The following is a 9,167-nucleotide window of genomic DNA, read 5'->3' as shown; positions in this document are numbered from 1 at the left end:
AGCCTACCTCGATCTGGCCAAGGCTTTTGATGCCATTCCTTACTCAGGAACTATTGATAAACTCAGCAAACTAAGCATCAACCCCTATATTGTTAGGTGGGTTGCAAATTGGTTCACAGATAGAACTCACAGTGTGAAAGTAGTGGACTCCAAGTCAGACTGCCAACCAGTCACGAGTGGAGTCCCACAGGGATCAGTTCTGGGTCCTCTCCTGTTTGGCATCTACTTCTCAGAAGTCCACGCCAACACAAAGGGACTCTGACTGACCAGATTCACAGATGACTGCAACCTGGGAGCCATTATTAACTCTCCAAGTGATGCAGAGATCCTACAAAAAGGCCTCACTGAGACCAATGACTGGTGTCGAAACCATGGCCTCAAGCTTAAAGCCAAAAAATGTGTCGTCATCCCCTTTGGGAAAAACTCAGTTCCCACTAATTACAACCTTGATGGGAGCCCACTGAACACTGAAGGCGTTATAAGATATCTGGGAACACAGGTTGACAGCAACCTCTCCTTTGACCACCACATTGCCGCTGTGGTCAGAAAGTCCTTCTATGTGGCACAGCTCATTACCAAGGGTTTTGTATCAAGGAAGAAAGAGGTCATCATTTCTCTCTACTCTTCCCTCATTAGATCAGTCATAAAGTGTAATGCCCCATTTGGCATGTACCTCACTAGACACCTGCAACAGCTGGAGAGGCCACAAAAGTACCTCACGAAGAGGATCCTAGGCCTTAGACAAATGTCCTACATAGACAGACTTTAAAAACTGCAGCTATTCTGTCTCATATTGTCGACTAAGAGGCGATCTCTGCTTGACTTACAAAGCCATGTCTGACCCAGCTCTGTTAGAAATGCCACAGCTAAAGAAATCCCAATCCCTCCACACCACATGCTCCAGAGACCTCATCGTCATTACCATAAGCAACAGAATATGCTGGAGGGACAAGTTCATAACTCAGAGACTGCCCATGCTATGAAATAGACTTCTCATACATGTCAAGCAGAGCACCTCACTAGCCCTCTTCAGGCAAAATCTTGATGACTGGATGGGAAATAGAAAGTTCACCCCGGGGATCACTCCTGTGGCTCTACTTGATAGAGGCAATGGGAACTAATGATGAGCGGCACAATGCCAGGGCACTTCTATGTGCTAGGCATGTAAAGGCCCCAGGGCCGATAGCCTAGTACACACCTATGAACCTATGAACCTATAGATGTATACAGCAACTGTAATAAAAACAATTCATGCATAATAATTCCCATAAATCAAGTCCAGTGAGAAAGATGATGCTAGTACAAGACTGTGCATCTACAGTCCATTTCAATTCATGATAATGAAAATAAAAATTATAAATATATTTGTAAGACAGTAAACAGCAAGGATGATAAAGAAATGCCAAACAGATAACAAATGACCAAGAAATGAAAATAGAAATTATAAATATATTTGTAAGACTGTAAACAGCAAGGAGTCTAAAAGAAAGGACAAGCAGATAAAAAAATTATCAAGTTTTCAAGTTATAACACTCACCATTCAGAAATAAAAGTTCCAACTTTTAGCTTTATAACCAAATATTAAATGCATAAATGCCCTCTCAGTACTGGCACTAAGCACACAGTCCCAAATAATCCACTATCTACAGAAGCCAGAAGACCCACCCACCAATGGGTAATTTAGAAATGCCAAATGCCAGAAAGGATCATCCAGAATTAATCAGCAGTTTTGAGCAATCTCACTGAAACTAGTAGGCTCTGGAACAGGTCACAGATCCCAGTAAATGGTTCTCAGGCCAGAACGTGGTAGTCATAAGTGATTGGAGAGAAAAATCTCAAAGCCAGAGAGCAACACATAGAAAGCTTGGGGTAGTCACAAGCACTGACTGCAAAAAATGCATCAGATGCAGGCAACATAATAGAAAAACAACAAAGTTCCACACAGATGGACCAATGCCAGTATTCCAATGTCAAAAAAAAAAAAAAATAAAATAACATAATTACTAATTCAGTGTCTGAAAAAGTAACAATAAAAACAAACAAATAAATGCATATAAAGGTCATCCTTGGCAGCCATCTGTCGCTATATACAAGAAAATGAAACTGTGAAGTAGGTGTCTATGCAATTACAGGAGTATAGTAGACAATAGGAATGAGGTGGACATAACTTAGAGGTATTTGGCAAATTTCAGAAGATGAGCTTTTATTAGGGTCTGGAATTTTGGGTATGATGATATTTCTTTGGGATATGTGGGAATATATTACTATATATTTTTACTGGCAGTGATACACTGCATTTAGTTTCCTGTTACCAGAATGAAAGTTTCTTTCAGATGTGGGTGGTTGGACAAACACATCCTAAGATAATAAACCACATTTTAGGTTTATTTTCTTAAGGAATCTGAGGACCTACAGACAGTTGATTTGAAGATACAGATATGGTGGCAAGTCTTCAATATTGTCATTTTCCTGTTTATGCTTATGCTTTGCAGTCGCAGCCTTCTACCTTAGATGGAAATGTGTGTTTCTACAGTTCAAATCATGTTGATTTGTATTTTTGGTGTGTAACTATGGCTTGTTTGTTATTACTGGGCTTTGGTAGTCAGATGGATCCAAATGTGGGTGGCTGAGATATGCATACCTGATAAGTAGTACTGAAGACACATTAAGTGATCTGTTCAGATTAATGTTTCCTTTTCAAGGGACAGGGAAGAGGAGGCATACATGCAGTTTAAAGACAGGAACCTGAAATATGCCTTCATTATTTTATCTTCCATCAATGCTTTGTGTGATGGTCACTATATTACAGGCTTGTTACAGCATGGCATCCTAGCAGAATGTTTGTACCATTTGCAAGAATACATTTTGTGAGTCATTATTAAGTTACTAGTAGTAGGCTAATTGACAATGCACCTTCTCAGTGCATATGTGCCTTCTTTCTTCATTCACAAACATTCGTGACACTGGAGGGTAAACAGTGGTCATGATATTTATAATGATTTGAATGATGCCTAATAAGTTGTAACTTGCCTGGAATCAATATTTGTGCTATTAAGATAACCCTATAAAGTTTGGAAGAGTGGAAGGATTGCATACATATTTATTTACATGGTAACAGCTAAGCATCCCAGATGATTGTTTAAGGCTGCACATTGGTACCTTTTTGATCTATTACCTCATCCTCCTGGAAAAAAGTATATGGTGGTGGTGGACAATATGCGGACAATGATCCTGGATGAACAGTCAGTGCACTGTTTGGTACATAGCTGATTAGTAACAGTCTGCAGGTGAATTTGTCAATACCATAGTTTGGAGCAGGTTAGATGCACAGGGCTGACCTAATATTCATTTACTGGACTGAATATATCACTCTGGAAAGTTTGGTGAAGAAGGAATAAAGGTGGATTTCACACCATCATGAGAATTTGCAACCCTGTGAATTAGATTACTTTAACTACAGAGTTTGTTACACTGCTTGGTTGAAAATCCATGGAAACAACAGATAGTCCAAAGTTGAAGGGAAGTCATTTTCCTTGTGGCTGTTACCTTATCTGCCAGAATGAAAGTAAGAAACTACTGGTAGAAGTAAGGAAGTCTCTGCAGGATGCTTACATTTGCTTAAGAGGGCCAAAGTATGTTAAAGGTTCTCCATGTGTTTGCAACTACTACGTATTATGGGATTATTATATGTCTAAATTATTATTCTCTTTTTTTTACCATAAAATGTTTACTTTGAATGGTATTAGCTGTGATAATATAAATCATATTAAAATATAGGCTGGATATGGTGTGCGCTCTTTTGTTTCAGGATTACTGTGTGGACAGGCTATGTCATACATGGGAGATCCACAGAGAATTTTTTCTTTAGAACAGCATGTTTTCTTTCCATTTCTTTGTATTTTTCCTGTTTATTTCAAATACAAGTGTATAAAGTGACTACTAGCTTTATGGGTCAACATGTTTTTGGAAGTTATTGATGTGGCGATGTTGTAGGTCATAGTCAACTTTGTTTAATAGATTTTGCTTGTTTCAGAGTAATAACATTTTTTTATGGAAGTTCTCAGGTCATGAGCATGTTTAATTACTTGTGTGGTACTTATTTAATAACGTTTGGGGTGGGAGTTAGACAATTTCAGAAAACCCATTAACAGAATGAGCCTATGATAGTTGATTTTTTTTGTAACATTAGCAAGCTTGAGAGCTCTGTAAAGTGATGTTCATTATACTGACATCTCTGAATTGTACAGCACTCAGTAACATGCCTTCAAGAAATGAATTTGTGTAGACAGGAACATCAACAATGATCCAAATTAGATTGTCAGAATGAAAACTCCTCTTTTTAATGTTACTGCCCTACATGAAGAGGAACTATAGTTTCAAAGCAGAGATAAAGTTGGTTTATAAGTATTAGGGTACATTCCCAATAACTTCTTATGATAATTTCATGTTATATCTAAACGTAACATGATGGAGGTGAATGTCACTGTAGACCAGACCAGATTATAGATTCTAGTTGGGAAGGAGTTCATTTTTTGTTTGACCTTGATGGTATTTACTACAGGTTTGAGCACTGAAGTAGTCATAACATAACTGTACTAGAAAAAAACATTGTCAAATTTGGACCTAATTGACTTATGGGCTAAGGAGAATCAATGGGGAGTGCCTTTTAACTTATTAATCAACTGTTTATAGCTTTGTGCAAAGAACTGATGGTTTATGTAAGCCATCCATTGGCTCCTCATTATGGGGATTTCTAACTGACTCCTACAGGTATCTCTTTTCTATCAGCCTAGGACACATAGAAAACATGCCTTGTAAATGAACTCCTCTGACCTTTTACACAAAATGGTGCACTTTGCAGGATTTTTTAGAGGCTAACTCTGATTTTTTAATTTCTCCAAGTCTTCTGGGTTTCTACTACCATGGCAGGAATGGATCTCATTCCTTAGTTAAAGTATGATTAAAGATCATGAAAATATTATTGTTTCAGTCTTTGATGTTAACCAGAAGCGTTCTTCGCAGCACTCACAATGTGTGCAGTAATGACTTATTCTGCAATTTGTATGGAGCTACTTGTATCAGTAACATACCTAAGTACAACTGTAAATTATTTTTTATAAGACCCACTGCTCCTGCTACTATTGAAACTGTCTGGGTATCCTTCTTCTCCATTACCCTCTATTCTGCCTGCAAATCCTGTTTTTTTTTTCTCAAAACAAATTTTATTTTCAATTAAAATAACATTTACATAATATTTTTAAATATAATTTTAAACAACTATATACAGTATTTACAATAGCCTGACTTTCAATTATATACACTGTATGTTATTAAATATAAAATTAACAGATTAGTTATCAGAGATACAATATTGATTATTGCGGTGTGTCCAACAAAGATATAACTTTCTCCCAAGGATTATTTACCAATGGCCTGGGATAGATTCATAGTTATTTGATTTTTATTTCCATCGATGCAGTTGTCTTCAGTAAAGTGTAGAATTCTTCCAAGGTCTGGGGTGTAATTGAATTCTACCTTCTGGTTATGCATTTCCTAGATATAGCAAGTATTGTCCATAAAAAAACACATATTTGTCTTATTCAGGTAGGGACCTTCATTTACATTTAGTATAATCAATGTTTTTCTTAAGGTAAAGGATTCATTAAATAAAGCTTGTAAAAATGGATTGATTCCATTTCAGTATGATTTAATTTTATTACATTCATAAAAATATGAATCCAGTCTGCTTTATTTGACTTTTCACACCTCCAGGTGATTTTTTTAATTCTATCTGGTATTAAATCCTGGTATTTTATGACTTTGTGTCTCACTGTACGTAAGACACTGCAGTCACTGGGTGTAGCAATTTCGATGAGCAAAGCTAGTTTTGCCTTCTTTTCATGTACTACTATATCTGGTTTTCTCACAAGTGTTTTTTGAACTGTTGGTAATGGGTGATCCCATGTGATATAGACTACATCATTTTGTATAGTGTTTTGTGACTCATGTTTCCAGTGTTTTTCAGCTACTTCAATATTTATGTTTGCACAATCCCCCATGCAACAGTCTTACCACATTATTATGCCTTTCAGTATACAGATCTTCTGCCATTAATATATCACAGTGCTAATAAAACAATGTTAAAATACAAGCTTTAAATAGGAGCACATAATGTCACATGATCACATTCGGTTTATCAACCCTCCCCCCCCTTTTGCAAGATATTTAAAACAATATTGCGCTTTTTTATAACTTCTCCATCTGCCTTCTAACTAAAATGGGTTTTATACTGACTGTATTATTTAAACCTGAGGTCAAATCAGCACACAGTCTAACTATCCATTCATACTCTTTATTTTCTAAAATATTATTCATATCACCACCTCTCCCTTTTTCATCACTATGTCTAAAACTCTAAACTTAAAACAATGCTCATGACCATTTTCTATAATATGTTTACTTAATACATTAGTGTGGGTACTTCTACAAATTTCTGATTTATGCTTTATGAATCTACTATTCGCTCTCTCAATTTTCTAGTGGTATTACCTACATAAAATGATGGACATTTCTGACATGTTGCTAGTTAAACCACGGTAACTGTATTACAATTTGCTGAGCAATAAGTCACATATTCTTTATGGGTTACAGGATGTTTAAATATGTTGCCCTTAACAAAAATATCCTCGCAACAGCTACAGTACATACATTTAAATGTACCAGGTCAACTTATAACACTCTTTTTTCTAACCACCCTAAGATATTTATAACACGAATTTCTCTTCAAATTTCTTAGATTTTTATATGCAAATTTAGGCTTGTCACACAAAATTTTCTGTAGTTTTGGCATTGCCATCAAAATAACCCAGTTTTTCCCTATAATTTTTTTACATGTTTAGTTCTTACGTTATATGTGGTGATATACCTAATCGTATTATTTTTCTTCTTTGGTGGATTGTTATTAATTCCATCTGCTGATATCCTTTCCCTGTGAAAGGAACCCATTTGGCCACCATGGTGAACTTTGCCCTTTCTCCAGTGTAGTGTGATTTCAGAATTTGTATATTTAAGTAGGGGGGGGGCTTTGGTGGGTTTTCTTTTGGTCTGTTTAGGTTTATTCCTATAGTGGCCAAGTGGTTGCTTTCATGGGGAAAGGATTTCGGCAGTCCATGGTTTCGATAGAATTCAGCTTTGGAGAAGTGGGGTTGGGTAAGTAAAATTTGGTTAAATGTAATTTTGTTCAAATTTGAGATGTGTGGTCTCCTAGGCCAAGGACAACCACAAAGCATCCTTTAGCTATGTCTGCAACCTAAAAGGCAATACACAATTGTGTGCAGAGCTCATTGTAAATGGAGCCACCTATATTGAGCCAGAAGATATAGCAAGTCTCCTGGCTGATAAATTCAGCTCCAACTTTTCTCCTCTCTCCCCCTCAACCTTCTCTCAGGAAATATCATCAAATATAACTCCCCCTACTATCACTAGGGAACAGGTCCTTAATGCTCTCTCTAAGACCAAGAACACTGCATCAATGGGCCCAGACAATGTTCCACAATGCCTTCTAAATAGCATGAAACATGACCTACCAGGGCCTCTGGAATTACTATTTAACTGTAGCCTCCAAACAGGCTTCATGCTTCATGACTACAGAAAGGCAACAGTCATCTCTCTGTACAAAGGTGGACCATCTACAGATCCTGGAAACTACAGATCCAGAAGTCTCACTAGTCTCATATGTACAGACATGGAAAGAATTATCATGGAGATGATCAGTACAGATATAGTAAACCTCCAGACACTGGACCCAACACAGTTTGGTTTCATCAAGGGCAGATCATGCCTACTCAACCTGGTGGACTTCTTTGAGAAGGTCACCAAAGCAATGGATGAGGGTAAAATCATTTACACTGCCTACCTTGACCTGGCCAAGGCATTTGACACAATACCCCACTCAGGCATTGTTGACAAACTCAAGAGGTTAGGTACAAACCCGTATGTCAACCAGTGGATAGCCAACTGGCTCATAGACAGGACCCAGGAAGTTAGAATTGGGGAGTCCACCTCTACAAACAGGCCAGTTACAAGTGGAGTCCCTCAGGGATCAGTCCTTGGACCGTTCCTTTTTGGCATTTTCTTCTCAGACATCAAGGCCAATGTCAGTGGTCAGTGGTACACGTAAATGTGGTTCATGCAAGGCTTGTGCTGTGATCAATAATGCTAATAATTTTATTCACCCAAAGACAGGGAAGAGCTACAAGTATATAGGATGTGCCAATTGTGTCAGCAAAAATATCATTTATATTGCCACTTGTATACTTTGTTTGGCTTTCTATGTAGGAAAGACCAATACAAGGTTCAAAGAACGTATTTTTAAGCACCAATCAGATATAAGGAAAGGAGTGGAAACTAATGCCCTATGTACACATATTCGAGATAATCGTGCACACTCATTTAAATTTATGGTCATTAGTTTGGTTAAAGAGACTCTGTGAGGAGGGGATTTGGTTAACAAAACTGAAGTGGAAGAAGCAAAATGGATTATAAATCTTAAAGCAGATTGCCCACCAGGGTTGAATGGTTTTGTTCTGGTAAAACCCTCCCTAAAGGAATGGAGATTAAGTTTGAGGAAATAGTTGTGTTCCACAAGATTTGAAGCTATCTAGAAAATATGGAAAAGGACAAGCTTTGAGTTGTTGACTCAGTTATGATAAGGAAAGCCATCAGTTGGTGAATGTCTTTTCTTAAGTGGAGCTATGCAACAAAGCATATAAAAATTCTTTCTCACATTCAATGAGTATTTTATGAGATCACCATGGCTTATTACTATGGAGTTTGACTAATAAGAGGAATTATGTGGTGTTTTCTGTTTACTGAATTTTATCATGTCTCGAAAGTGAATTCTCAAAAAAGACTGAGCTGTGCCTTGATAGGCTAAGAAAAAGGTGTTGTTCATTTTATTGAAAGATATTGGTCAACAGAAGTTTAAATTTGATTGGGAGTTGTCGAAATAGGAAGAGCAAGCCATAGGAAATTATTGGCTGGATATTATGCATCTCCTATGGGATTGATTGACTGATTAATAAGAATGGCTAAAACAGTTTTGAAAATAAGGAAGAAGGTTATGTTACACATTTAAACTCCTGAAGATAATCTATGAGTTAATTGGC

Source organism: Protopterus annectens, chromosome 10.part0 (genome assembly GCF_019279795.1).
Source record: "Protopterus annectens isolate FY-2018-M chromosome 10.part0, PAN1.0, whole genome shotgun sequence".
Lineage (NCBI taxonomy): Eukaryota > Metazoa > Chordata > Ceratodontiformes > Protopteridae > Protopterus > Protopterus annectens.
The sequence above is the reverse complement of the archived record's forward strand: the minus strand, read 5'-3'. Positions refer to the sequence as shown.